The sequence below is a fragment of the Schistocerca nitens genome, chromosome 1 (genome assembly GCF_023898315.1).
Source record: "Schistocerca nitens isolate TAMUIC-IGC-003100 chromosome 1, iqSchNite1.1, whole genome shotgun sequence".
In the NCBI taxonomy this organism is placed as follows: domain Eukaryota; kingdom Metazoa; phylum Arthropoda; class Insecta; order Orthoptera; family Acrididae; genus Schistocerca; species Schistocerca nitens.
The window spans coordinates 831718860-831745629 of NC_064614.1; the positions used below are offsets into that span (position 1 = coordinate 831718860).

General features: G+C 57.4%; 1 protein-coding gene, 4 non-coding genes and 2 pseudogenes across 5 annotated transcripts in view; all 7 read left to right on the plus strand.

Moving 5' to 3' along the window:
* Positions 1-26770, plus strand: part of LOC126206573 (uncharacterized) — a 58010-nt gene that overhangs the window by 25364 nt on the left and 5876 nt on the right. The gene's annotated exons all lie outside the window — the stretch shown is intronic.
* LOC126204780 (U2 spliceosomal RNA) lies at positions 291-402 on the plus strand (annotated as a pseudogene).
* Positions 6314-6528, plus strand: LOC126204614 (U2 spliceosomal RNA; annotated as a pseudogene).
* On the plus strand, positions 7263-7455 carry LOC126204416 (U2 spliceosomal RNA). Its single transcript, XR_007540498.1, has one exon. It is a non-coding gene; the product is annotated as a U2 spliceosomal RNA (small nuclear RNA).
* Positions 8193-8385, plus strand: LOC126204420 (U2 spliceosomal RNA). Its single transcript, XR_007540500.1, has one exon. It is a non-coding gene; the product is annotated as a U2 spliceosomal RNA (small nuclear RNA).
* On the plus strand, positions 9121-9313 carry LOC126204426 (U2 spliceosomal RNA). The gene has a single exon (XR_007540502.1). It is a non-coding gene; the product is annotated as a U2 spliceosomal RNA (small nuclear RNA).
* LOC126204433 (U2 spliceosomal RNA) lies at positions 15442-15629 on the plus strand. Its single transcript, XR_007540503.1, has one exon. It is a non-coding gene; the product is annotated as a U2 spliceosomal RNA (small nuclear RNA).

A 26770-nucleotide genomic window follows, 5' to 3' on the forward strand; every position in this document is an offset into this window, starting at 1 on the left:
CGGTGTAGCTCGCGCCGGCCTGGCGCTGCTGTGGGGCGGCCGCACGGCTTCTGCACCGCCCTGGCAGCTAGCGGCGGTCAAATGGGAGTCGCCGTTTACTCTTCGACATGGACGCTAGTACTGGGCTGTTGACGATTGCTCTCGTGAATTGTCGTTCCTTCCGGCACTTGCTTTTGCGATGTTTTCGACGGTCGCCTGTTGCCATATCGGCCCGTACCACCGTGTGTCACTCCCACATGTGGAGCGCACACGCTGCAAGCATTTAGGCCCTTCCACTGCGGGTTTTCCTTATCGCTTCTCGGCCTTTTGGCTAAGATCAAAGTGTAGTATCTGTTCTTATCAGCTTAATACAAGCTGATATGGGCTGATTTCTGCACCGGGAAGCGGTCGCGCTTATTCTCTTGTTTCAGGTCCGCGACCTGAACAATGGAGCTTGTGGTGACGCTGCCGGCGGACGTCTTCCGCTGCCGGATCTGTTTCGTCACCAAGGCTGCTGGGAGACCAACTTTTGGCGAGTACAAGGACCACTCGGCCCTTCTTCGCCACTACAGGAGGCTGCACGACCCGGAAACGGTCCCCGTTTTCGAGTGCGCGTTTTGCGGCCGACGCGACCCGCAGCTGAAGAAGCTGCGGACGCATCAGCGGTCCTGCAATGCAGAGTCCGCCACCCCCGGCGCTGCCAGTCGGGGGAGTGTGAGTATGGGACACGATGCCGTGTCTGACTCTCTGGGGCACCCAGAGAGGTCGGCCGGCGGGAGGTCACAGGCAAGGGCCCCCGAAGCTAGTAGGACAGGCCCTTCGTCCTTAGTTAGTGCTGGGCGAAAGCCACAGGCGAAAGCGGCTCGGGAAGCTAGTACCATAGGCCGCCTAGCCTTAGATAATAGAGAGGGGCTATGGCCACAGCCCAGTCCGGTCCCCGAAGCTAGTAGGACAGACCGGCTGGACTTAGGTTTAACATACGCGGCGGTCCTGACCCGCAGCAGCGTGGTGGGTTCACAGGCTGCCTTGCCCTCACCCTGTGTGAGTGTGCAGGCGTCGGTGACACCCAGGACGGCGGTGGTTGCTACCCCCGCGTCGTGCGTACTGTGTGTGCGCACGCCGAGGTGGTCTGGCATCCCCCTGCTGATACGCTCCGCGACGTCAACCGCGTCGCCACGAGTGCCGAGCGCAAGTTCGGGAGGTGAAGGCAGCACGCTGCCGACGCCTGCCGCCGAACGCGTCGCTCCGGCCAGAGGCGCAGTGTCTGGCAAAGGCCGCGGCTCGCCGCTGCCCGCGCCGGCCATTGCACCCAGTGGCGTACGCTGGCCACGTCGTGCGGCTGCCGCAGGCGCCTCCCGCCCGCCATCTGTCGGGAGCGTGGGTACCGGCCTGGGACTGCCGCCCGCATTCGCTACGCCGCCAACAGGTGGCTCTGCGATGCGGGCGGACAGTGGCAGGCAGGCTGCCTCGCTTGCCGCGACCGGTGGTGTTGTTACTCACGGCGCAGCCGCGCCGCTGGTTGACGCACCAAAGGCCGCGAGCCCGACGGATGTACCGGACGGTGTGGTGCTTGTGCGGTCGCAGACGTACACGCGCCGCGTTTCCTCTGCCCTGCCGGCGGCCACGTCGAGTGACGCCCGTCACTCCGTCTCCGTTCAGGCAGGGAGTGCTACTAAACAAACAGCCTCTGTTTCAGATAACGAGTGGCACATAGTCACCCCACGGAGGGACAGACGCCGTGCTGCAGGACGGAGAACACCGCCCCCGGACCGACGGCGCATTATACCGCCCAGTCCGCATAACAGCGGCCCGGCGCGAGCAAACGCGTCTGGGCGGCCGGCGCGAGCTACACCTCGTGTATCTCGCGCCGGCGGCCGGGCGCGGGCGACCGCTGGGCCATCTGTTGGCGGCGCGGCGAACACCAGCTGCAGTGCGCCCGACCCGAGCGCCAGACCGGCGCGAGCTACACCTGGAGGCGCCCGGCCGGCGCAGGCTCCGCCAACCACCACTGCGCCATCTGGTAGCGACCGTCGGGCACCTAGTCCGCGTAACAGCGGCCCGGGGCGAGCCGGCGTGCCAGGTCGGCCGGCGCGAGCTACACCTCGTGTTTCTTGCGCCGGCGGCGGGCCGCTGGCGACCGCCGGGCCATCTGTTGGCGGCGCGGCGAACACCAGCCGCAGTGCGCCCGACCCGAGCGCCAGACCGGCGCGAGCTACACCGGCCCCTGCTGCTACCGCTGCGCCACCTGTCATCGGCGCGGCGACCGACAGCAGCGCTGCGCGGCCCACACCAGATGGCAGCACGGCACCACCACCGACGCAGACGACGGAGCGGCGCGACGTGAGCGGAGGGACTGCAGCTGCGTCTCCTACACATGGCAGCAAGAAGAGGAGACGCCGACGTCGTAACGACCGTCCCAGTCCCAACCTCCCGCCGCAAAACTCCCGTCCTCCACCTGACCTGACAGACCCTCCTGTACCCTCCGAACAGGGCGCAACACAGGCAGCTCCGCCCCCCCCTCCCCCGGCCGACGCTCGGCTAACGGAGAGGCAGCGGCGCTGGCTGGCGGCCCTGGAGAGCGTCCACAACCAACCATGGGACGCATTCGTCGCGGTCGTCGAGGACTTCATCTCCGAGATCGCCGAGACGAAGCCACAACGCCAGGCAGCCGGAGATCGACAGGATGGGCCACCAGCAGCAGCGCACCGCGGCCAGGGCCGCGCCGACGCTGCTGCCAATCCCCCTCCTCCTGCCCCTACACGCGGCCGCGGTGGGCAGCGCGGTAGACGTGGCGCACGGCGCGCGGCGGCCGCCGAGCGTCGGTACGACGCGAGTGCAGCGTCTGAGATTCAGAAGCTGTACCGCGCGGACCGGCGCAAGGCGATGCAGCGCGTCCTTGGCGAGACGTCGCCGTACTGCCAAATCGATGGCAACGTGCTCACGGAGCACTTTAAGGGGGTATATTCTAAATCTGTTTTTTCTGTTACAGATTTACCAGCTGCTGTCCCGGACTTTGCCGCCACCACGCCTCCTGATGTCAGCGAGGAGGTCCTGTCGCTGATCACCTCCACGGAGGTGCAACAGCGGCTCCAGAAGGCGAGCAATACTGCTCCTGGGGCAGACGGAGTCACCTACTCGGACCTGCGACGTGAGGATCCTGGCTGCCATGTGCTGGCTAAGATCTTCTCGCGCTGCTGGAATGAGCGGAAGACTCCGGTGCAGTGGAAAGTATCCACTACCGTCCTCATCCACAAGAAAGGGGACGTCTCGGACGTGACGAACTGGCGGCCTTTAGCATTGAGCTCCACCATCTCTAAGCTCTTTGCTGCAATCGTTGCGGACCGCACTTCTCTCTGGGCAGAGCGGTTGAACCTGCTCTCTCCAGAACAGAAGGGCTTCCGCACGTTTGAAGGCTGCTATGAGCACAACTTCATTGTGCAGACGGCAATTGATGATGCAAGGCGCAGGGGAGGCCAAGCATGCTTTGCTTGGCTTGACCTGGCGAATGCTTTCGGTTCAGTGCCTCACGCTCACCTCCTTGGAGTACTGAGCAGGATGGGACTACCAGAGCAATTGCATCAGCTAATTGCCGATATGTACGATGGTTGCTCCACCCGTGTCCGTACATCTGACGGACTAACGGAGGAGATAGAGATCCTGGCGGGGGTCAAGCAGGGCTGTCCACTGTCGCCCATCGTCTTTAACCTCGCGCTCGAGCCGGTACTTCGCGCCGCAACCTCGCTCAGAAATGAGTGTGGTATTCCGCTTTGCGGCGTCAGTGTGAGTGCACTGGCGTATGCGGACGATATCGTGCTTCTGGCGCGGGATTCAGAGGCGATGCAGACGCTCCTCAATGTTGTGGGTGAGGCGGCGACGTGGGCCGGGCTTACCTTCAAGCCGTCGAAGTGTGCCACGCTTCACATCCGCCGTCGGCAGACACTAGGCTCGGTATTCGCCCTGCAAGGGGGAGAACCAGCCGTGCTCGGTGCGGGTGACGCCTACCTCCATCTTGGCGTCCCCACCGGGTACAAAGTCGCGCAGACGCCAACGGATGCGATCGCGGCAATTCGACGCGACTTGCAGCACCTGGACGCTTCCCTGCTGGCTCCCTGGCAGAAGATCGACGCTGTGCGTGTCTTCCTCCTTCCCAGGCTTGACTTTGTCATGCGGGGCGGAGCGGTACGCAAGGGGCCGCTATCTGCACTTGACAAGGCAGTGAAAGCGGCTGTCAAATCATGGCTCTTCCTTCCACAGCGTGCGTCCACTGAACAGCTGTACCTCGCGCTGGGAGAGGGAGGATGCGGCCTGACGCCGCTCGCGGACGCTGCGGACATCTCAACGATCGTCCACGGCTTCCGCATGCTGCACTGCGACGACACCACCGTCCGCGACATCGCCTGGGCCACTCTATCTACGGCCGCGCGCCGCCGGCTGGGGAGGGAGCCAAGTCGACCCGACTTGGCCACCTACCTTAGCGGCAGCACTGAGGGCGACCTCGCACGTGACGGAGGTGACATCCAGTCACTGTGGACACGCGTCAGGAACGCCACAAGGCGCCTAGCGCCGCGTGGCGTCACCTGGCGCTGGAGTGAACTGTTGTCTGAGTTGCAGGTGGAGGTCGGCGGCCGACCCGCCATCGCAGACGACGCGGAACACGGCGGCATCGGAGGGGTGACGCAGCCGGCCACGGAGAGGACGGCGCTTGGGACTACACGACACCTCGAAGATGGCGGCGATGGACCGCAACACGATGATGACAGCGTGGGACGCACCGTCAACACTGGCGTCGAGCATGTCCGGGTGGGAGGGGGCGCCAAACGTCTTCTCTCGCGGACGCTCCGCGAGTGTCTGAGACAGCGCCTGCGCCACATCCTACTCAGAAAACCGGACCAGGGGAAGGTGTTCGAGTGCACCAGGGAGTCCACAGCGTCCAACCACTTCATAGCGGGAGGCAAATACACCCGCTTCGCAGACTGGCGCTTTATACATCGCGCCAGACTCGGAGTCGTGCCTCTGAACGGATGTCGCCGCTTTGATGGGCGGGCAAACAACAACAAAGCCTGCCGACGCTGTGGCCACAACAATGAGACGCTCCCGCACGTAATCAACGCGTGTATGGTGCACTCAGCAGCCCTGCAGTATCGCCACAACGCGGTCCTCAACCGCCTCGCGACAGCAGTCGCTGGGCGGCCAAGGAGAGGAAACACTGCTGTTCCTGACATCAGGATCAACCAAGCCGTCATAGGGGACAGCAGTGGGCTGCGTCCGGACCTCGTAATAACTGACGAGGCCGCGAAGACTGTGACCATCGTCGATGTGACAATCCCCTTCGAAAATAGGCGGATTGCGCTCGACAACGCTCGGCAACTGAAGAGGATAAAGTACGCCGACGTTGCGCGCGGATTAACCGCTCGCGGCTATTCCGTCACTGTCGACGCCCTGGTTGTCGGCAGTCTGGGGGCGTGGGACCGCCAGAACGATGCGGTGCTTCGGCACCTAGGCATCGCCAGCCGCTACTGCCAACTGATGCGGCGATTGATGGTGTCCGACACCATCAAGTGGTCCCGCGACATCTACGTTGAACACATCACTGGCCACCGCCAGTATGTGTCCCCCTAGACTGTGGCATGCTCTGACGTCAGGCTGCGAGACCCTCGAGACTGCAGTCGTCGGAGAACTTCGAGGTCGGTGCCTTCGTGTCGTCGGTGTCGAGATTCTCCTTCACGACGCGGGACCTGCGGCGTTACACCATCTTCGCGCCGCACTGCAGCAGTGCCGAGTCAGTAGCGGTGCGTGCGGTGCTGCCTGGTGCCCCTCCCTCCGTGGTGGCCGCCGAATATGGCCCCCACCTCGGTTGGCGCGGTGCTGGGCGGCGCCGTACGTGTGCCTACTGCCCGGCAGTCTCCAGCCAGCGTGGGAAGCAACACCCTCCTGCCACGACACCCCAGTGACGTCCGCCGCAAGGCGGACAGAGGGGAGAAGTCCGGCTGAGTGTGACCCGCCTGCGTGCGTGGCGCACCAGCCGCTGGCAGCCGTGCATGTGCAGTGTGCTGTCAGGGCATGGAGATGAATCAAATAAACATAAAATAGCCCCTAAATTAGGTCCAATTTACCCCTGGTCTGACGTAAGTAAGGCCGCGCCTAACGCGGGATTAATCTTAAGGTTATATACTTAAGAATCCGCGCCTAACGCGGCCTCATGATATTTAAGTAGTGGGCTTAACCCACGAACTAGAATAGTGATTAAATACTTAAGTACGGTTAGAACCGTTTCTCTTAAATTTTTTCTAAACTTAATAAATCTGTAAAACTCGCATTGTATAGAGTCATGAATATTCTTTCTTAAATTTATACTTCTTAAAAATGTAACTAAGAATTATCTCGATAAATAAAAATCTGTTCTTATCAGCTTAATATCTGATACGTCCTGCATCGCAGGACCAGAATATTAAACTCATTTTTGGCTCATGACGGAGTGCTAGGGGCTTGCTCCACCTCTGTCGCGGGTTGGCCCGGCATTGCAGTACCGCCGGGATCGGCCCACCTAAAATTAATTAAAACACAGCCTGAAATGGGTTAATATTCTGCAGTGGTCAGATATTCCGCTGATAGCAAAACTTGTCGTAGTTGTCGATGTGCCCAGTAGTTAGCTGCTTACACACCACGTACTCTTTAAATTAATTTTAGATTATCGCAAGTATTCAATTTTTTTTTTTTTTTTTTTGCCTTTAGCCGGACCCCTCTTGCAGCCGCATTACACCAGGCTGGCAATTTATGGGGGCACACAACAGTGCCTTCAGATGCCTCGTTGGCGTCTCTTATGGTCCGGCCACAGATAATTTTAATTAAATTTTTTGGAGTTATAACCTTAGCTCCTCGCGAACGTCGTCGTCGCCGCCGCACGCACGCAGAATACGTGTGTACACACACATATGCAGTAGGCGGTGGACGATGTAAGCACTCGGCTAGGTGTAGCTCGCGCCGGCCTCGCGCCGGTGTAGCTCGCGCCGGCCTGGCGCTGCTGTGGGGCGGCCGCACGGCTTCTGCACCGCCCTGGCAGCTAGCGGCGGTCAAATGGGAGTCGCCGTTTACTCTTCGACATGGACGCTAGTACTGGGCTGTTGACGATTGCTCTCGTGAATTGTCGTTCCTTCCGGCACTTGCTTTTGCGATGTTTTCGACGGTCGCCTGTTGCCATATCGGCCCGTACCACCGTGTGTCACTCCCACATGTGGAGCGCACACGCTGCAAGCATTTAGGCCCTTCCACTGCGGGTTTTCCTTATCGCTTCTCGGCCTTTTGGCTAAGATCAAAGTGTAGTATCTGTTCTTATCAGCTTAATATCTGATACGTCCTGCATCGCAGGACCAGAATATTAAACTCATTTTTGGCTCATGACGGAGTGCTAGGGGCTTGCTCCACCTCTGTCGCGGGTTGGCCCGGCATTGCAGTACCGCCGGGATCGGCCCACCTAAAATTAATTAAAACACAGCCTGAAATGGGTTAATATTCTGCAGTGGTCAGATATTCCGCTGATAGCAAAACTTGTCGTAGTTGTCGATGTGCCCAGTAGTTAGCTGCTTACACACCACGTACTCTTTAAATTAATTTTAGATTATCGCAAGTATTCAATTTTTTTTTTTTTTTTTTTTTTGCCTTTAGCCGGACCCCTCTTGCAGCCGCATTACACCAGGCTGGCAATTTATGGGGGCACACAACAGTGCCTTCAGATGCCTCGTTGGCGTCTCTTATGGTCCGGCCACAGATAATTTTAATTAAATTTTTTGGAGTTATAACCTTAGCTCCTCGCGAACGTCGTCGTCGCCGCCGCACGCACGCAGAATACGTGTGTACACACACATATGCAGTAGGCGGTGGACGATGTAAGCACTCGGCTAGGTGTAGCTCGCGCCGGCCTCGCGCCGGTGTAGCTCGCGCCGGCCTGGCGCTGCTGTGGGGCGGCCGCACGGCTTCTGCACCGCCCTGGCAGCTAGCGGCGGTCAAATGGGAGTCGCCGTTTACTCTTCGACATGGACGCTAGTACTGGGCTGTTGACGATTGCTCTCGTGAATTGTCGTTCCTTCCGGCACTTGCTTTTGCGATGTTTTCGACGGTCGCCTGTTGCCATATCGGCCCGTACCACCGTGTGTCACTCCCACATGTGGAGCGCACACGCTGCAAGCATTTAGGCCCTTCCACTGCGGGTTTTCCTTATCGCTTCTCGGCCTTTTGGCTAAGATCAAAGTGTAGTATCTGTTCTTATCAGCTTAATATCTGATACGTCCTGCATCGCAGGACCAGAATATTAAACTCATTTTTGGCTCATGACGGAGTGCTAGGGGCTTGCTCCACCTCTGTCGCGGGTTGGCCCGGCATTGCAGTACCGCCGGGATCGGCCCACCTAAAATTAATTAAAACACAGCCTGAAATGGGTTAATATTCTGCAGTGGTCAGATATTCCGCTGATAGCAAAACTTGTCGTAGTTGTCGATGTGCCCAGTAGTTAGCTGCTTACACACCACGTACTCTTTAAATTAATTTTAGATTATCGCAAGTATTCAATTTTTTTTTTTTTTTTTTTTGCCTTTAGCCGGACCCCTCTTGCAGCCGCATTACACCAGGCTGGCAATTTATGGGGGCACACAACAGTGCCTTCAGATGCCTCGTTGGCGTCTCTTATGGTCCGGCCACAGATAATTTTAATTAAATTTTTTGGAGTTATAACCTTAGCTCCTCGCGAACGTCGTCGTCGCCGCCGCACGCACGCAGAATACGTGTGTACACACACATATGCAGTAGGCGGTGGACGATGTAAGCACTCGGCTAGGTGTAGCTCGCGCCGGCCTCGCGCCGGTGTAGCTCGCGCCGGCCTGGCGCTGCTGTGGGGCGGCCGCACGGCTTCTGCACCGCCCTGGCAGCTAGCGGCGGTCAAATGGGAGTCGCCGTTTACTCTTCGACATGGACGCTAGTACTGGGCTGTTGACGATTGCTCTCGTGAATTGTCGTTCCTTCCGGCACTTGCTTTTGCGATGTTTTCGACGGTCGCCTGTTGCCATATCGGCCCGTACCACCGTGTGTCACTCCCACATGTGGAGCGCACACGCTGCAAGCATTTAGGCCCTTCCACTGCGGGTTTTCCTTATCGCTTCTCGGCCTTTTGGCTAAGATCAAAGTGTAGTATCTGTTCTTATCAGCTTAATATCTGATACGTCCTGCATCGCAGGACCAGAATATTAAACTCATTTTTGGCTCATGACGGAGTGCTAGGGGCTTGCTCCACCTCTGTCGCGGGTTGGCCCGGCATTGCAGTACCGCCGGGATCGGCCCACCTAAAATTAATTAAAACACAGCCTGAAATGGGTTAATATTCTGCAGTGGTCAGATATTCCGCTGATAGCAAAACTTGTCGTAGTTGTCGATGTGCCCAGTAGTTAGCTGCTTACACACCACGTACTCTTTAAATTAATTTTAGATTATCGCAAGTATTCAATTTTTTTTTTTTTTTTTTTTTTTTTTGCCTTTAGCCGGACCCCTCTTGCAGCCGCATTACACCAGGCTGGCAATTTATGGGGGCACACAACAGTGCCTTCAGATGCCTCGTTGGCGTCTCTTATGGTCCGGCCACAGATAATTTTAATTAAATTTTTTGGAGTTATAACCTTAGCTCCTCGCGAACGTCGTCGTCGCCGCCGCACGCACGCAGAATACGTGTGTACACACACATATGCAGTAGGCGGTGGACGATGTAAGCACTCGGCTAGGTGTAGCTCGCGCCGGCCTCGCGCCGGTGTAGCTCGCGCCGGCCTGGCGCTGCTGTGGGGCGGCCGCACGGCTTCTGCACCGCCCTGGCAGCTAGCGGCGGTCAAATGGGAGTCGCCGTTTACTCTTCGACATGGACGCTAGTACTGGGCTGTTGACGATTGCTCTCGTGAATTGTCGTTCCTTCCGGCACTTGCTTTTGCGATGTTTTCGACGGTCGCCTGTTGCCATATCGGCCCGTACCACCGTGTGTCACTCCCACATGTGGAGCGCACACGCTGCAAGCATTTAGGCCCTTCCACTGCGGGTTTTTCTTATCGCTTCTCGGCCTTTTGGCTAAGAAGCACCCCGCGAGCGGAGCGTTCTGTTGGGCTCTGTCGCGGGTTTGGGTCACCTCTCGCGTATAGCGATCGAGGTTTCGTCTGTTCTTTATTTCTCCGTCGTTGACATTTTTGCGGTGACATGACCAATCGGTCGAATAGTATTCAGTGTGTGTTCGACAGGGCGGCAAGACGGCCGACCGCGTTTGAAATACAGGAAAGGATTTTTGGCGATCTACGTGTACCGGAACATGATGTTGACACCTTCCAACTGGATTTTGTCTTGTTTTCGTTATTTGTGAAATTCGTCAACCAGGAGCAATACGAAAAGTATGGCCTGGCTCTAGCGGGCGAACATCCGTTCCGCTATTTCGATGGCAGTGTCGGTACAGTGACAATCGTGCCGTCTGGGTTTGGCATACGGACTGTGCGGGTGTTCAACGTACCCCCTGAGTGTCCGAATGAAGTCATCGGCCGTGTCTTGTGGCGGTATGGCACGGTGCTCAGCATCACGAATGAGAGGTGGGGCAGTGCCTACCGTTTCCAGGGCAACAGCGGCGTTCGTAGTGTCCGCATGGACCTCCGCCAGCACATACCGTCGTACTTAAATATTACGAGTACCAGGGCCCAGGTCACATATATTGGGCAACCGCAGACTTGCTCCCTTTGTCAATCGACGGAGCATCTCCGCGTGGAGTGCCCGCGCCGGCGCCCTGTGCAACTGCCGCGGGAACGCGCTGCTGATACCGACCTTGTGCCTCTCCTCAGCGAGGTAGTGGCGGGCGCTGCCCACCGTCCCGCTGAGCGACCTGACGTGTCATCCCCGCCAGATGCAGTGCAACCGGCACCCAGTGCACCAGTTGACGAACCCGTCACGGACCGGGCGCCCGTTGTGGCGGTACCGCCGGCGGCGTCTGACGTGCCTGCTATGGCGAGTGATGTGGTCGCTGTAGAACAGATGGAGGTCGTTATTCCTACCCCGCCCCTCCCGGCAGATGACGCAAATTCCCCCCGCCGTCGTCGTCATCGACGCAAGAAGGCGAACCCAGACCAACCGGCGGAGGCGGCGGACGTTTTCCGTCCCCCTGAAAGCGGCAGTGAGACTGACTCTCAGGCCTGCTCGGTTTCCCGCTCTGTTTCCGCTGACCGCTCGGGCGGTATGCGGCAAACTGCTCGGCAACTAGAGGCTCTTCTCAGTTCATCGCGAGATCGGGGAGCGATCCCTGCAAAACGGAAACATGACCAGGGTAGCGATCAGCCACTGCAGCATACTCGTACCCTTTCACATCCTACTGCGTCCGAACCGTCTGCGCCGCCTGGCTCGGACTATCCTGCCGATGGGGGAGGCCTGAACTGGGCTGACGACGAGGGCGATGAAATGCGTGATTGAGTGGGCTTTCCCCACATGAGCTGCTTGGTATTAATTTCTCACATCCGGGGTGATATAGCGGGGTTCCGATCTGGATGTTTCCACACCTGCTTCCCTACGGCCGTGACCCTATCTGCCGTTATTTCCTCTGTGTTGCTCTCCCATGCCTGCCTTTGACCGTCCGCCGGGAGCCCTCTCCCTTTTAACGGTCAATATTAACTCCATCTCCAATCCAGTCAAACTTCGCTCTTTGAAGGACTTTCTCCGCCTTGGTGCGTTTGATGTGGTATTTCTCCAGGAGGTTTGTGCCCCTTTTCTCTCTGACCTAGTGGGTTATGAGGCACTGTATAACATCGACCCTGACGCCCGGCGGGGTACTGCTTTGCTCTACCGATCAGAGTTCACTCCATCCCATGTTACCACGCTCCCCAACGGTCGTGTCCTTGCATGTATCCTTCAAGATGTCCTCTTTCTAAATGTCTATGCTCCTTCCGGTGCTAACCACAGGCATGACAGAACGACACTTTTTCAGTCTGATATCCCCCCTTTCTTAGCAGCTCGTCGCCCTATCGTCTTTGGCGGAGACTTCAACTGTGTGGTAGCCGGAGTTGACCAGGTCCCGACGCCTATGCGGTGTGAAGCGCTCGCTTCACTCCTTCGAGCGGCTGACCTTACTGACACGTGGCGCCACTTTCATCCCGCCTACACGCAATTTACCCACATCTATCCCACTGGAGCCAGCCGTATAGATCGTATTTATGTCTCGACTGATTTGACTCCCGCCCTTTGTACCGTCCAAGTCATACCCGTGGCCTTTAGTGACCACTGTGCGTACTCGTGTTCCTTGCGTATCGCGGGTCCAGCCCCGGTTCCTCGTGGCACCTTTTGGAAGATGAATACCCTTCATCTGCCAATGCCCGAACTTCGTGCTCTTGACACGAAAACATGGCAGGACTGTCTCACGGACACTTCCCGGTACCCTACCACGGTGGTTTGGTGGCTCCGCTGTGCGAAACCCCGGCTGCGACGTGTTCTCCGAGAATATAGTCGCGACGTCGCCCACTGGAAACGTAGCACGTTAGCCTTCTATCAGCAGTGTCTCATTGACGCCCTGACTCTTCCTGCTGACAGGTATGATCAGCTCCGCATGCGCCTCAACAAAATTAAAGCGAAAATCCTTCGCTTCTCTCGGGAGAAAGCCGACGGTATGGTGGTGCGGCGTCGTTCTGAATACCTGATTGAAGGCGAGAAGCCATCCATCTATCACCTTGCCTCTGAACGAACTCGTTCCAAGAAGAACGCCATTCTGCGCCTTAAAGCAGACGATGCTACGCGTATCACAGACTACCGTGAAGTCCTCCAACACCTGACGGACCATTTCACCAACCTCTTCCAGGATGTTGAGGTCGACGTCGCCGCCCAACATGCACTTGTCAGTGGGGTGCCAACTTCTTTGGATCGTCATGACCGCGGCTCTTTAACCGAGCCCCTGACACTCGCTGAACTCACATCTGTCCTCCGTGCCTGTCCGGGACACAAGTCACCTGGCCCCGACGGTCTCCCTTATGAGTTCTACCAACATTTTTGGGACCTGCTCGGCGACCGTTTCTGCAAAATGTGCGAGGAGATTTTCGCTGGATGCGACTTACCCGCCGAATTTTTAACTGGACGTATTGCCCTTATTCCAAAGGTGACTGGTCACTGTCGAGCTCAGGACCTCCGTCCTATCACTGTTCTTAACACTGACTATAAGTTGGTGGCACGTTGTGTGGCCTCTCGTCTAAAACAGGCGATGACTAAAGTACTTTGCCCCACTCAATCCTGTGGCGTTTCGCGTCGGAACATCTTCACCGCCGCTTCCCTGTACCGCGATGTTGTCTTCCTCACCGCAGACACTCGCACCCCAGCTGCCATTCTTTCCTTGGACTTCGCCGGTGCCTTTGACAGGGTCTCGCACCCTTACCTGCTGGCCGTTCTGTCGCGGATGGGTTTTGGGGAGCGCTTCATCAGCATCATTCGACACTTCTTGCATGGGGCGAATTCCACTGTCGTGGTGAACGGTTGCCGGTCGCGCCCCATTCCCATCAGGCGGTCAGTTCGACAGGGATGTCCCTTGTCGATGTATTTGTTTGCCTTAGCGCTAGACCCCATGCTGCGTGACATTGGCCGGTTGGTCGACGGTGTCGCTCTTCCAGGCGTCACCTTCCGCTGTGCGGCCTACGCCGATGACGTTGGTGTGTTTGTTGCTAACGCCAGGGACATCGATTCCGCTCGCCGCGTTCTCGACGTTTACGAACGGGCCTCCGGTGCTCAGTTAAATCCCAACAAGACCGTGCTGCTCCCGCTAGGGCCACGATCATTGACCGTCGAACGCCCGTGGTACCGAGTTGTGGGGGAACAGCGTATCTTGGGTCTTGAGGTGACTGCCTGTCCGCAGCGTATGTTAACACTCACGTGGCGGCGGCTTCTAACACGCATCAGGGGCCTTTGCGTGAGCCACGCTGATCGGCGACTCGACCTCCATCAACGCGTCCAGCTGATTAATAGTTATCTCCTCTCACGGGCATGGTATGTCGCCCAACTACTTACGCTACCGAAACAGATCGGCCGAGCCATTTCACAAGCGGTATATTGGCTTTTGTGGCGGCATGCGCTGTTCAAAGTTGATGCGCTGACTTGCACGCTACCGAAGGTCGATGGCGGCCTCGGCCTCATTGACTTTTCCCGGAAATGTGCGGCCCTTCTGATTCACCGTGTTGCCACTTTGCGCGACGCCGACCCCGGTGGGACTACAGCGGTCCTCTTCGACCGTTATCGTCCACACTCGGCGCGTGCACCGGTCTGTTTGACGTATATTCCGTTCCGGCTGACGACGGTCAAAGACTATTATCTCCACCGCAGTTATGTCCTCACAGTGGCCACAGACAAGGCGCGCACATCGCGGCGCCTTTACCATGCACTTCGCGGCCAGCCCACACCGCATAAATTGGAGGGCAGGCGCCCGTCAGTCATCTGGCGCCATGTTTGGGCTAATATCAACAACTCCGCCCTTCCCACGGAAGTTTCGGCGCTCTGGTATCGTGTCGTCAACAATTTGATACCTACCAACCATCGCCTGGCGGCCATCCGTCTACAGCCTTCGGCTGCTTGCGGCCGGTGTGGTGACGTCGATACCAGAGAACACCGTTTCCTCTGCCCTCAGGTCGCGGAAGTGTGGGACCTTGCCCGTGTGCTCTTAACGCTGATTGGTGGGACGACACCGGACAATGTGTCCATCGACTGGTTCCTTACCCCTGATCTTCAAACCAACCCCCGGACACGACGTAACGCAATGGTGTGGCTCTTGGGCCACACCATTTTCACGATTTATGAGCTTTCCATCACCGATGCTGCCACCTTCATGGACTACCTGTGGAGCCAGCATCGCCTGACGGAATCTGACCAGACATACACCAATACCTTTGCTCGGTTTTTGAAGGTTGCCATGATTCATGGATACCAAAAGGTGTTCAGGGTTGACTAAGGCACTTTGTCCAGGTATTGCCTGGATTACCCCTGGAGCTATGTCACTGCGACTCTCAACCTACCCTCGACTTCCTATACCCAAAATTTGACATTGGCCTTCTGGGCATCACTGGAATAGACTATTCTGTGCTATCAATGACTTGACAATTAGTTACATGGGAATTGGATGACCTTTATATGGGACATTCTTGGTAAATTGGAAAACACGTAATATCTCTTAGAGGTTTATTGCTTCGTTAATTCTCTGAGCGATGGGATTATCTCGCTAGTTTCGTTTTTCATTTATGTGTGCTGCCGTCCCTGTTTTTACTTTGCCTTCATTTCTGTCTCTATTTCTTTAATTCTTTTAGTTATAAAACCATCACTTGCTTCACACCTGCAGAGTGAGGTGTAATTCTGAGTAGTGTGTCATCGCTTCCTGAGGCATAGCAGAGTGTGCCTCTGTTTTTTATTTCGTTTTCTGGCAATAAGGCTTGCTATTCACAGCACACTGCTTTACGTAAAAAAAAAAAAAAGTATAGTATCTGTTCTTATCAGCTTAATATCTGATACGTCCTGCATCGCAGGACCAGAATATTAAACTCATTTTTGGCTCATGACGGAGTGCTAGGGGCTTGCTCCACCTCTGTCGCGGGTTGGCCCGGCATTGCAGTACCGCCGGGATCGGCCCACCTAAAATTAATTAAAACACAGCCTGAAATGGGTTAATATTCTGCAGTGGTCAGATATTCCGCTGATAGCAAAACTTGTCGTAGTTGTCGATGTGCCCAGTAGTTAGCTGCTTACACACCACGTACTCTTTAAATTAATTTTAGATTATCGCAAGTATTCAATTTTTTTTTTTTTTTTGCCTTTAGCCGGACCCCTCTTGCAGCCGCATTACACCAGGCTGGCAATTTATGGGGGCACACAACAGTGCCTTCAGATGCCTCGTTGGCGTCTCTTATGGTCCGGCCACAGATAATTTTAATTAAATTTTTTGGAGTTATAACCTTAGCTCCTCGCGAACGTCGTCGTCGTCGCCGCCGCACGCACGCAGAATACGTGTGTACACACACATATGCAGTAGGCGGTGGACGATGTAAGCACTCGGCTAGGTGTAGCTCGCGCCGGCCTCGCGCTGGTGTAGCTCGCGCCGGCCTGGCGCTGCTGTGGGGCGGCCGCACGGCTTCTGCACCGCCCTGGCAGCTAGCGGCGGTCAAATGGGAGTCGCCGTTTACTCTTCGACATGGACGCTAGTACTGGGCTGTTGACGATTGCTCTCGTGAATTGTCGTTCCTTCCGGCACTTGCTTTTGCGATGTTTTCGACGGTCGCCTGTTGCCATATCGGCCCGTACCACCGTGTGTCACTCCCACATGTGGAGCGCACACGCTGCAAGCATTTAGGCCCTTCCACTTCGGGTTTTCCTTCATCTCCGGCGGTACACCGAAAGGTTACCGCCCTTCGATAGAACAATTTTCGCGCTCATCGAAGTGCTAGGTGTTCCAGGTGCCAGCCAGCCAGCCCAGCAGCAGCAGCAGCAGTTCCCGGTCCCGGCCTGCAGCAGTGGTCCCGCAGCCAGCCAGCCAGCCAGCCAGCCAGCCAGCCAGCCAGCCAGCCCTCCGGTGGCAGCAGCAGTCCAGCCAGCAGCAGCAGCAGCAGCAGCAGCAGCAGCAGCAGCCGCCGCCGCCGCCGCCCCGTCCGCGGCAGCAGCGTTCCTGCCTCTCGCCGTCGCCGTCGCCGTCGCCCAGTGTGTGTCCTGTCCTTTTAGTGCTGTTTTTTCTTTCTTCTCCTTGTCGTCATGTCCGCCCCCACCACCACCGTCACTACTACTACCACCACCGCCATCGTGTATATGTCCCCTTCCGCCGCCTCCACCACTATCACTTGGTGTGCCCAGTCCCAACCCCCTCCTTCCATCCCTCCCCTCCTCTCTATCCCTTCGCCCTCGCCCTTTGTCGCCCCCTCTCCCGCTTCTTCCTCTCGTTCTGATTCTTTCCCCCCACTCCCCCAGCCTGTCACTGCAGCTCCGGCTAAGGTGGTGGGCTGTCGGGCCACTGCCCACGCCCAGCTCTCGCCGTCACCGCCGCCGCCACCGCCACCGCCACCACCACCACCACCACCACCACCACCACCACCACCACCACCACCACCACCACCACCACCACCACCACCACCACCACCACCACCACCACCACCACCACCACCACCACCATCATCGTCGCCATCGTCGCCATCGCCATCACTGACACCTTCGCCTGCACCGTCACAGTCACTATCTCCGGCGCCGACTGCTGCGTCCGTGCCGGGACCTGTCCCTTCCCACCACCTCCCCATCGTTCCCGTCCCTCTTATCACCACCCGCCCATCTGCCACTGTCAAACGCCCTAGTGGCGCCCCCACTTCCTCTGCTCATAAAAAGGCTCCACCCCGCCCCCCATCCCCACCCCAAAATGCCATGGACGTCTCCCCACCAGGCCCCGCTCCCTCCTCCTCCTCCTCCTCCTCCTCCTCCTCCTCCTCCTCCTCCTCCTCCTCCTCCTCCTCCTCCTCCCCACCCGGTCTCTACAAATATCTCCTGTCCCGTCCCGATCCTTCCTTCCTCGAGGCCCAGAATCTCTCCCTCCTCCTCCGCCAACATTTCCCTGGCGCCCCCATCTCTCTCCTTACTCCCAGACGGGATTCTGTTCTTATCTCCTCCCCCAGCCCAACCCTCCATACTGACATTCTCTCCCGCCTCCCCATCACCCGTTTTGGTCCTAACGCCTCCCTCACCCCTGCTCCCTCCCCATCTCCTACCCGCCAACCCCAACCCCCGCGTCGCCCACCGACCCTCACCGCCGTGATCACTCGGCTTAGTCCGTCGATCACGGAGGAGGAGGTGTTGGCGGAGCTGAAGGCCCATCCCACCCTGGAGGTGCGGGCAGTCCGCCGCATTTTCAACGCGACCGGCCCCACCCGCCTTATGCGGGTTTTCTCTGAGGACGCCCCCTCCATTGACCGTCTCCTGAAGGAGGGTGCCCTCCTCTTCAATCAGCGGTACAAGGTCGACCCCTCCCGTTCCCCCCCCCTCAATCCCTGCGCTGCCAGAGATGTCTGCGCTACAATGCACATCCAACAGCAGAGTGCCACGAGGCCCCCACCTGCCCGCATTGTCGACAAGCGCACTTCCTCCGGCAGTGCCCCAACCTCCAATCCCCTCCCTCCTGTAATACCTGCAGCCTCCCCCACCCTACCTACTCCCAAAAGTGTAAAGCACGACCCCCTCCCACCTCCCCTGAACTCACCGTACCTGTCCGTCCCCTGGACGCCCCCACCCCTCCTGGCAATTCCCTTCGTCCCCCCCCTGCTGAGGACATCATCAGGTTCCTCACCATTGTCCTCCAAAACGTCCATCCCTTTCAGCGCCCCCACACCCTCCAACAGATCTCCCTCGCCGCCCGTTCCATATTCCACCTTAAAATGTACGCCACCTATTCCAATAACCAGGCCCATTTCACCTTCGCCCGCCTTGACACCCTCGTCTAAATCCTTATCATGGCGCGACAGCATCGTCTCCTTTTCAACAATATCCGCTCCCTTCCCGCCAACAAGAACCTCTTCCTGCACACCCTTGCTACCCACCGTGTGGATGCCTTCCTCCTCAATGAAACCTTCCTCCAACCCCACCACTCCATCCACACCTCCCCCTATCTCCTCCACCGCTCCGATAATCCCCTCCCAGTTGCGCGTGGCGGAGTTGCCATTGGCCACCACCGCCAGATCCCCGTTCGGCTCCAACCTCTCCTTCCCGACCCCACCGAACACCTGATCCTTAGTCTCTTCTTCCCCGGCCTTACCATTACCTGTGCCACCATCTATGTCCGCCCCAACGCCCCTCTTCCTTTTGACTTCCTCTCCCACATCGACCGTACCTTCTCCTCCTATGTGATCGCCGCCGACCTCAACATCCATAGTCGCTCCGCTGCCCAGTTACGGCGGTGGCATCGGTTCCTCTCCTCCCTTCAAGGCGACCTCATCCCCATCCCCCAGCACACCCGTCCCGAATCCAATTCCACTCCCGACGTTATTCTCTCCTCCCCCAACCTCCTTGGTCGCATTACGGTGGATGTCCTGGAGCCTATTGGTAGCGACCGTTTCAGACGGTCGTCGCCCCCGCCCCGACCCTCGTCATGACCCTCCCCCTAAGTACATCCATGACTATTCCCGTGCCAACTGGAATGCCTACCGGGATACCCTCTCCACTCAGGTCGATAGCCACCCTCTCGCCTACCGCCGTCCCGATGATGTCTCCCATGCCGCCTCCTTTCTCCAGCAGACCTTGTCTGAGGCCGTGGAGGCCCACGTCCCTACTGTTGCCATCCACCCCCACTGTCCTACCTTGCCACCACAGGCCGTCCTCCTCCTCCGTGAATCCCGTCGTCTCTACCGTGCCTTCCTCCGCACGCGTGACCCGGACACCCTACGACGCCACCGGCAACTACAGCGACACATTCGAAATTGGCTCGCGGCTAAGAAACGCCGGGACTGGCGACAGACATGCACCCGTTTAAATGCTACCCTCCCTATAAACTCGTCCAAGTTCTGGACCGCCTTCCGTCGCCTTACCGGAACTAAGCCCTCCCCCTACTATCCTCTTCTCCACGATGATCACCCCTTCCCTGACGCCCTTAGTAAGGCCAATCACTTTGCCTCCTACCTGTCCGATGTGTTTTCCATCCCTGATGATCCCCAGTTCGATTACTCCCTCTTCAAAGATATCCGCGATCGAACTGACACCTCTGTCCCTCCCCTCGCTCCTGGTTTCCAGTACTTGGACAACATTCCACACACGGAACTTAATGCCCCATTCACTACACAGGATCTCATCACTACACTCCGCACCAAACGCAACACCGCTCCTGGTCACGATCGTGTCACCTACCGTCACCTTCGTGAAGCTCCTGTCTCTTTTCTCTCCACCCTGGCCAGGCTCTACAATGTAGTCCTGTCCACCGGTTACTACCCCGACCTGTGGAAAACCTCCCGTATCCTCATGTTCCTCAAACCTGGCAAACCGCCGTCCGCCGTCTCCTCCTACCGTCCCATCAGCCTTACCTCAGTCTTCAGCAAGGTCCTGGAATCTATCCTCACCCGCCGCATCCACCAGCATCTTCGCCAGCACTGCCTCCTCCCCGTTACCCGGTGTGGCTTTCGGCCATCCTTCTCTTCCGACGATCTCCTCCTTCACCTCACTCATCTCCTTTCCAAACAGCTCAATTCCCGTCGCTCCGCAATCTTCCTCTCTCTTGACCTCGAACGCGCATATGACCGCGTATGGCATTCCGGTCTCCTCTTCAAGCTCCAAACCTTCGCCCTTCCCATTAACTACGTTCGTCTGATCGGTGCCTTTCTCTCCCGCCGTCCTTCCCATGTCACCATCCATAACACCGATTCCTACACCTTTTTCCCCTCCGCCGGTGTGCCCCAAGGCTCCGTCCTCTCCCCCCTTCTGTACTTGTTGTACACGGCGGACATGCCGCCGCCGTCAGCCCCCGTCCACCTTCTCCAGTTTGCCGATGACACCGCCTTCCTTGCCCTTGCCCCCACCCTGCAACGCTCCCAACACCTTCTCCAATCCGATCTTGACCGGTTCACCGCTTGGTGCAACCAGTGGTTGCTCAAGGTCCATCCTTCCAAAACCCAGGCGATCATTGTAGGCAAAACCACCCCTTCCTTCCGCCTCCTTGATTTCTATCTCACCGTTTATGGCCGTCCCATCGCTCTCACCCCCACCCTTAAGTACCTTGGCGTCACCCTCGACCGTCGCCTCTCCTGGACTCCCCATCTCCAGACAATCCAAGCCAAGGCACGTTCCCGACTCCGTCTCCTCAAGCTCCTTTCCGGCCGTACGTGGGGTCTGGACCCCTCCACCATCCTCCACACCTATAAGTCCCTCATCCGCCCTATCCTCTGCTACGCCCATCCCGCCTGCATCTCCGCCCCCCCTTCCTTTTATAAATCCCTCCAAATCCTTGAACGCCGTGCTCTCCGCCTTGCCTATCGCATCCGTCTCCCCTCCCCCACGCGGATCCTGTATGATCTTATCCCCTTCCCCCACCTCCTCCTCTTCCTCGAAAAGATACGAATCCTATACACCTCCCGTAAGCTCGATCCTCCTCACCCGCTCGTCTCCCCGATCCTCTCCCACCCCCGCCCGCTGCCGCGCCTGTACTCCCATGTCCCACCCGGTCTCCATCTCTCCACCCTCCTTACCCTCTCCCAAGGTGGCTTCCGCCAGCTCCCCCTCCCTGATGATGTCCTCGTCCCCTCCATCTACCCCTCCTATCAACTTTGACCCTGCCCCCCCTCACTCCTGGCGTCCTTTCCCTTAGGCACCCTCCCTCCTTTCTCTTCCCTTCCCTTCTCTTTCCTTTTCCCCCGTCCCCTCCCTCCACCCCTCTTCTTCCGGGCTTCCCCTCCTCCTTCCTCTCTCCCCCCCTCTTTCCCTTGCCCGTGGCGTCCCTGCTCTCCCCTCTCGCTTTCCCACTCCTCCTCCTCCTCCTCCTCCTCCTCCTCCTCTCTTGGCAGGTCCCCGGACTCGCACACGCATCGTGAACTTTCGCGCGCCGGAGATCGTCGCCCTCGGTTTAGTGTTTGTGCCGTCGTGTCTGTGCATCAGTGTTTTTCGCCGTCCACGCTCCTTCGTTCACATGCGTCATCTACCTCGTCGGTGTTTGTGCCCAGTGCCGCCGTTTTTCTTGTTGTTTCGTCGAGTGTGAACGGCTTCATGTTTTTTAACTATTGTATCTCCTGTTTTTTAAACCGCCATTCTGTTACTTGTCTGTCTCCCTTTCTTTTTTCTTGTACTGCCTATGGCTGAAGAGCGGAGTACACTGTTCCGCTGCCAGCCCACCTTTGTATGGGGGTGTTCAAATTACAATAAAGAAAAAAAAAAGGTTTTCCTTATCGCTTCTCTGCCTTTTGGCTAAGAAGCACCCCGCGAGCGGAGCGTTCTGTTGGGCTCTGTCGCGGGTCGCGGGTCGCCTCTCGCGTTTAGCGATCGAGGTCGTTTCGTTTGTTCTTGCTTTCTCCGTCGTTGACGTTTTTGCGGTGACATGACCAACCGGTCGAACAGTATTCAGTGTGTGTTCGACAGGGCGGCAAGACGGCCGACCGCGTTTGAAATACAAGAATGGATTTTTGGCGATCTACGTGTACCGGAACATGATGTTGACACCTTCCAACTGGATTTCGTCTTGTTTTCGTTATTTGTGAAATTCGTCAACCAGGAGCAATACGAAAAGTATGGCCTGGCTCTAGCGGGCGAACATCCGTTCCGCTACTTCGATGGCTCTGTCGGAACAGTGACAATCGTGCCGTCTGGGTTTGGCATACGGACTGTGCGGGTGTTCAACGTACCCCCTGAGTGTCCCAATGAAGTTATCGGCCGTGTCTTGTCGCGGTATGGCACGGTGCTCAGCATCACGAATGAGAGGTGGGGCAGTGCCTACCATTTCCAGGGCAACAGCGGCGTTCGTAGTGTCCGCATGGACCTCCGCCAGCACATACCGTCGTATTTAAATATTGCGAGTACCAGGGCCCAGGTCACATATATTGGGCAACCGCAGACTTGCTCCCTTTGTCAATCGACGGAGCATCTCCGCGTGGATTGCCCGCGCCGGCGCCCAGCGCAACTGCCGCGGGAACGCGCTGCTGGTACCGACCTTGTGCCTCTCCTCAGCGAGGTGGTGGCGGGCGCTGCCCACCGTCCTGCTGAGCGACCTGACGTGTCGCCCCCACCAGATGCAGTGCAACTGGCACCCAGTGCACAGGTTGACGGACCCATCCCGGACCAGGCGCCCGTTGTGGCGGTACCGCCGGCGGCGTCTGATGTGCCTGCTATGGCGAGTGATGTGGTCGCTGTAGAACAGATGGAGGTAGTTCTTGCTACCCCACCCCCACCGGCGGATGACGCTAAGTCCCCACGGCGTCGTCATAGGCGCAAGAAGGCGAGCCAAGAACAACAGGCGGAGGAGGAGGGCGTCATACGTCCCCCTCCTGAGAGCAGCAGTGAGGCTGAATCTCAGGCCTCATCAGTTACACGCTCTGTTTCCGCTGACCGCTCGGACGGTATGCGGAAAACTGCTCGCCAATTAGATGCACTCATTAGTTCATCCAGAGATAGGGGAGCAGTCCCCGCAAAACGTAAAAATGAACAGAGTAGCGAACAACCGCTGCAGCGCACTCGCACCCTCTCACATACCGCTGCGACTGCGCCGTCTGCGCCGCCTAGTTCGGACTATCCCGCCGATGGGGGAGGACTGAACTGGGCTGACGACGAGGGCGATGAAATGCGTGATTGAGTGGGCTTTCCCCACATGAGCTGCTTGGTATTTGTTTCTCACATCCGGGGTGATATAGCTGGGTTCCGGTGTGGATGTTTCCACACCTGCTTCCCTACGGCCGTGACCCTATTTGCCGTTGTTTCCTCTGTGTTGCTCTCCCATGCCTGCCTTTGACCGTCCGCCGGGAGTCCTCTCCCTTTTAATGGTCAATATCAACTCCATCTCCAACCCGGTAAAACTTCGCTCTCTGAAGGACTTTCTCCGCCTTGGTGCGTTTGATGTGGTATTTCTCCAGGAGGTTTGTGCCCCTTTTCTCTCTGACCTGGTTGGTTATGAGGCACTGTATAACATCGACCCTGACGCCCGGCGGGGTACTGCTTTGCTCTACCGATCAGAGTTCACTCCATCCCATGTTACCACGCTACCCAACGGTCGTGTCCTTGCATGTATCCTTCAAGATGTCCTTTTTCTAAATGTCTATGCTCCTTCAGGTGCTAACCACAGGCATGAGAGAACGACACTTTTTCAGTCTGATCTCCCCCCTTTCTTAGCAGCTCGTCGCCCTATCGTCTTTGGCGGAGACTTCAACTGTGTGGTCGCCGGATTTGACCAGGTCCCGACGCCTATGCGGTGTGAAGCGCTCGCTTCACTCCTTCGAGCGGCTGACCTTACTGACACATGGCGCCACTTTCATCCCGCCTACACGCAATTTACCCACATCTATCCCACTGGAGCCAGCCGTATTGATCGTGTTTATGTCTCGACTGATTTGACTCCCGCCCTTTGTGCCGTCCAAGTCATACCCGTGGCCTTTAGTGACCACTGTGCGTACTCATGTTCCTTGCATATCGCGGGTCCAGCCCCGGTTCCTCGTGGCACCTCTTGGAAGATGAATACCTTTCATCTGCCAATGCCCGAACTTTGTGCTCTTGACACGAAAACATGGCAGGATTGTCTCGCGGACACTTCCCGGTACCCTACCACGGTGGTTTGGTGGCTCCACTGTGCGAAGCCCCGGCTGCGACGTGTTCTCCGGCAATATAGTCGCGACGTCGCCCACTGGAAGCGTAGCACGTTAGCCTTCTATCAGCAGTGTCTCACTGACGCACTGACTCTTCCTGCTGACAGGTATGATCAGCTCCGCATGCGCCTCCACAAAATTAAAGCGAAAATCCTTCGCTTCTCTCGGGAGAAAGCCGACGGTATGGTGGTGAGGTGTCGTTCTGCGTCCCTGATTGAAGGCGAGAAGCCATCCCTTTATCACCTTGCCTCTGAACGAACTCGTGCCAAGACGAACACCGTTCTGCGCCTTAAGACAGACGATGGTGCGCGTATCACAGACTACCGTGAAGTCCTCCAACACCTGACGGACCATTTCACACACCTCTTCCAGGATGTTGAGGTCGACGTCGCCGCCCAACGTGCGCTTGTCAGTGGGGGTGCCAACTTCTTTGGATCGTCATGACCGCGGCTCTTTAACCGAGCCCCTGACACTCGCCGAACTCACATCTGTCCTCCGTGCCTGTCCGGGACACAAGTCACCTGGCCCCGACGGTCTCCCTTGTGAGTTCTACCAACATTTTTGGGACCTGCTCGGCGACCGTTTCTGCAGAATGTGCGAGGAGATTTTTGCTGGATGCGACTTACCCGCCGAATTTTTAACTGGACGTATTGCCCTTATTCCCAAGGTGACTGGTCACTGTCGAGCTCACGACCTGCGTCCTATCACTGTTCTTAACACTGACTATAAGTTGGTGGCACGATGTGTGGCCTCTCGTCTAAAACATCTTCACCGCCGCTTCCCTGTACCGCGATGTTGTCTTCCTCACCGCCGACACTCGCACCCCGGCTGCCATTCTTTCCTTGGATTTCGCCGGTGCCTTTGACAGGGTCTCGCACCCTTACCTGCTGGCCGTTATGTCGCGGATGGGTTTTGGGGAGCGCTTCATCCGCATCATCCGGCACTTCTTGAATGGGGCGAATTCCACTGTCGTGGTGAACGGCTGCCGGTCGCGCCCCATTCCCATCAGACGGTCAGTTCGACAGGGATGTCCCTTGTCGATGTATTTGTTTGCCTTAGCACTGGACCCCATGCTGCGTGACATTGGCCGGTTGGTCGACGGTGTCGCGATGACGTTGGTGTGTTTGTTGCTAACGCCAGGGACATCGATTCCGTTCGCCGCGTTCTCGACGTTTACGAACGGGCCTCCGGTGCTCAGTTAAATCCCAACAAGACCGTGCTGCTTCCGCTGGGGCCACGATCATTGACCGGCGAACGCCCCTGGTACCGAGTTGTGGGGGAACAGCGTATCTTGGGTCTTGAGGTGACTGCCTGTCTGCAGCGTATGTTAACACTCACGTGGCGGCGGCTTCTAACACGCATCAGGGGCCTTTGCGTGCGCCACGCTGATCGACGACTCGACCTCCATCAACGCATCCAGCTGATTAATGGTTATCTCCTCTCACGGGCATGGTATGTCGCCCAACTCCTTACGCTACCGAAACAGATCGGCCGAGCTATCTCACAAGCGGTATATTGGCTTTTGTGGCGGCATGCGCTGTTCAAGGTTGATGCGCTGACTTGTACGCTGCCGAAGGTCGATGGCGGCCTCGGCCTCATTGACTTTTCCCGGAAATGTGCGGCCCTTCTGCTTCACCGTGTCGCCACTTTGCGCGACGCCGACCCCGGTGGGACTACAGCGGTCCTCTTCGACCGTTATCGTCCACACTCGGCGCGTGCACCGGTCTGTTTGACGCATATTCCGTTCCGGCTGACGACGGTCAAGGACTATTACCTCCACCGCAGTTATGTCCTCACAGTAGCCACGGACACGGCGCGCACATCGCGGCGCCTTTACCATGCACTTCGCGGCCAGCCCACACCGCATAAATTGGAGGGCAGACGACCGTCAATCATCTGGCGCCATGTTTGGGCTAATATCAACAACTCCACCCTTTCTACGGAAGTTTCGGCGCTCTGGTATCGTGTTGTCAACAATTTAATACCCACTAACCATCGCCTGGCGGCCATCCGTCTACGGCCCTCGGCTGCTTGCGGCCGATGTGGTGACGTCGACACCAGAGAGCACCGTCTCTTATGTCCTCACATAACAGCAGTGTGGGACCTTGCACGTGTGCTATTGGCGCTGATTGGTGGGACGACACCAGACAATGTGTCCACCGACTGGTTCCTTACGCCTGATATTCAGACCAACCCCCGAACGCGACGTAACGCAATGGTGTGGCTCTTGGGCCACACCATTTTCACGATTTATGAGCTTTCCCTCACCGATGCTGTCTCTTTCATGGACTACCTGTGGAGCCAGCATCGCCTGACGGAATCTGACCGTACATACACCAATACCTTTACTCGGTTTTTGAAGGATGCCATGATTCATGGATACCAAATGGTGTTCAGGGTTGACGAAGGCGCCGCGTCCAGGTATTGGCTGGGTTACCCCTGGAGCTATATCACTGCGACTCTCAACCTACCCTCGACTTCCTATACCC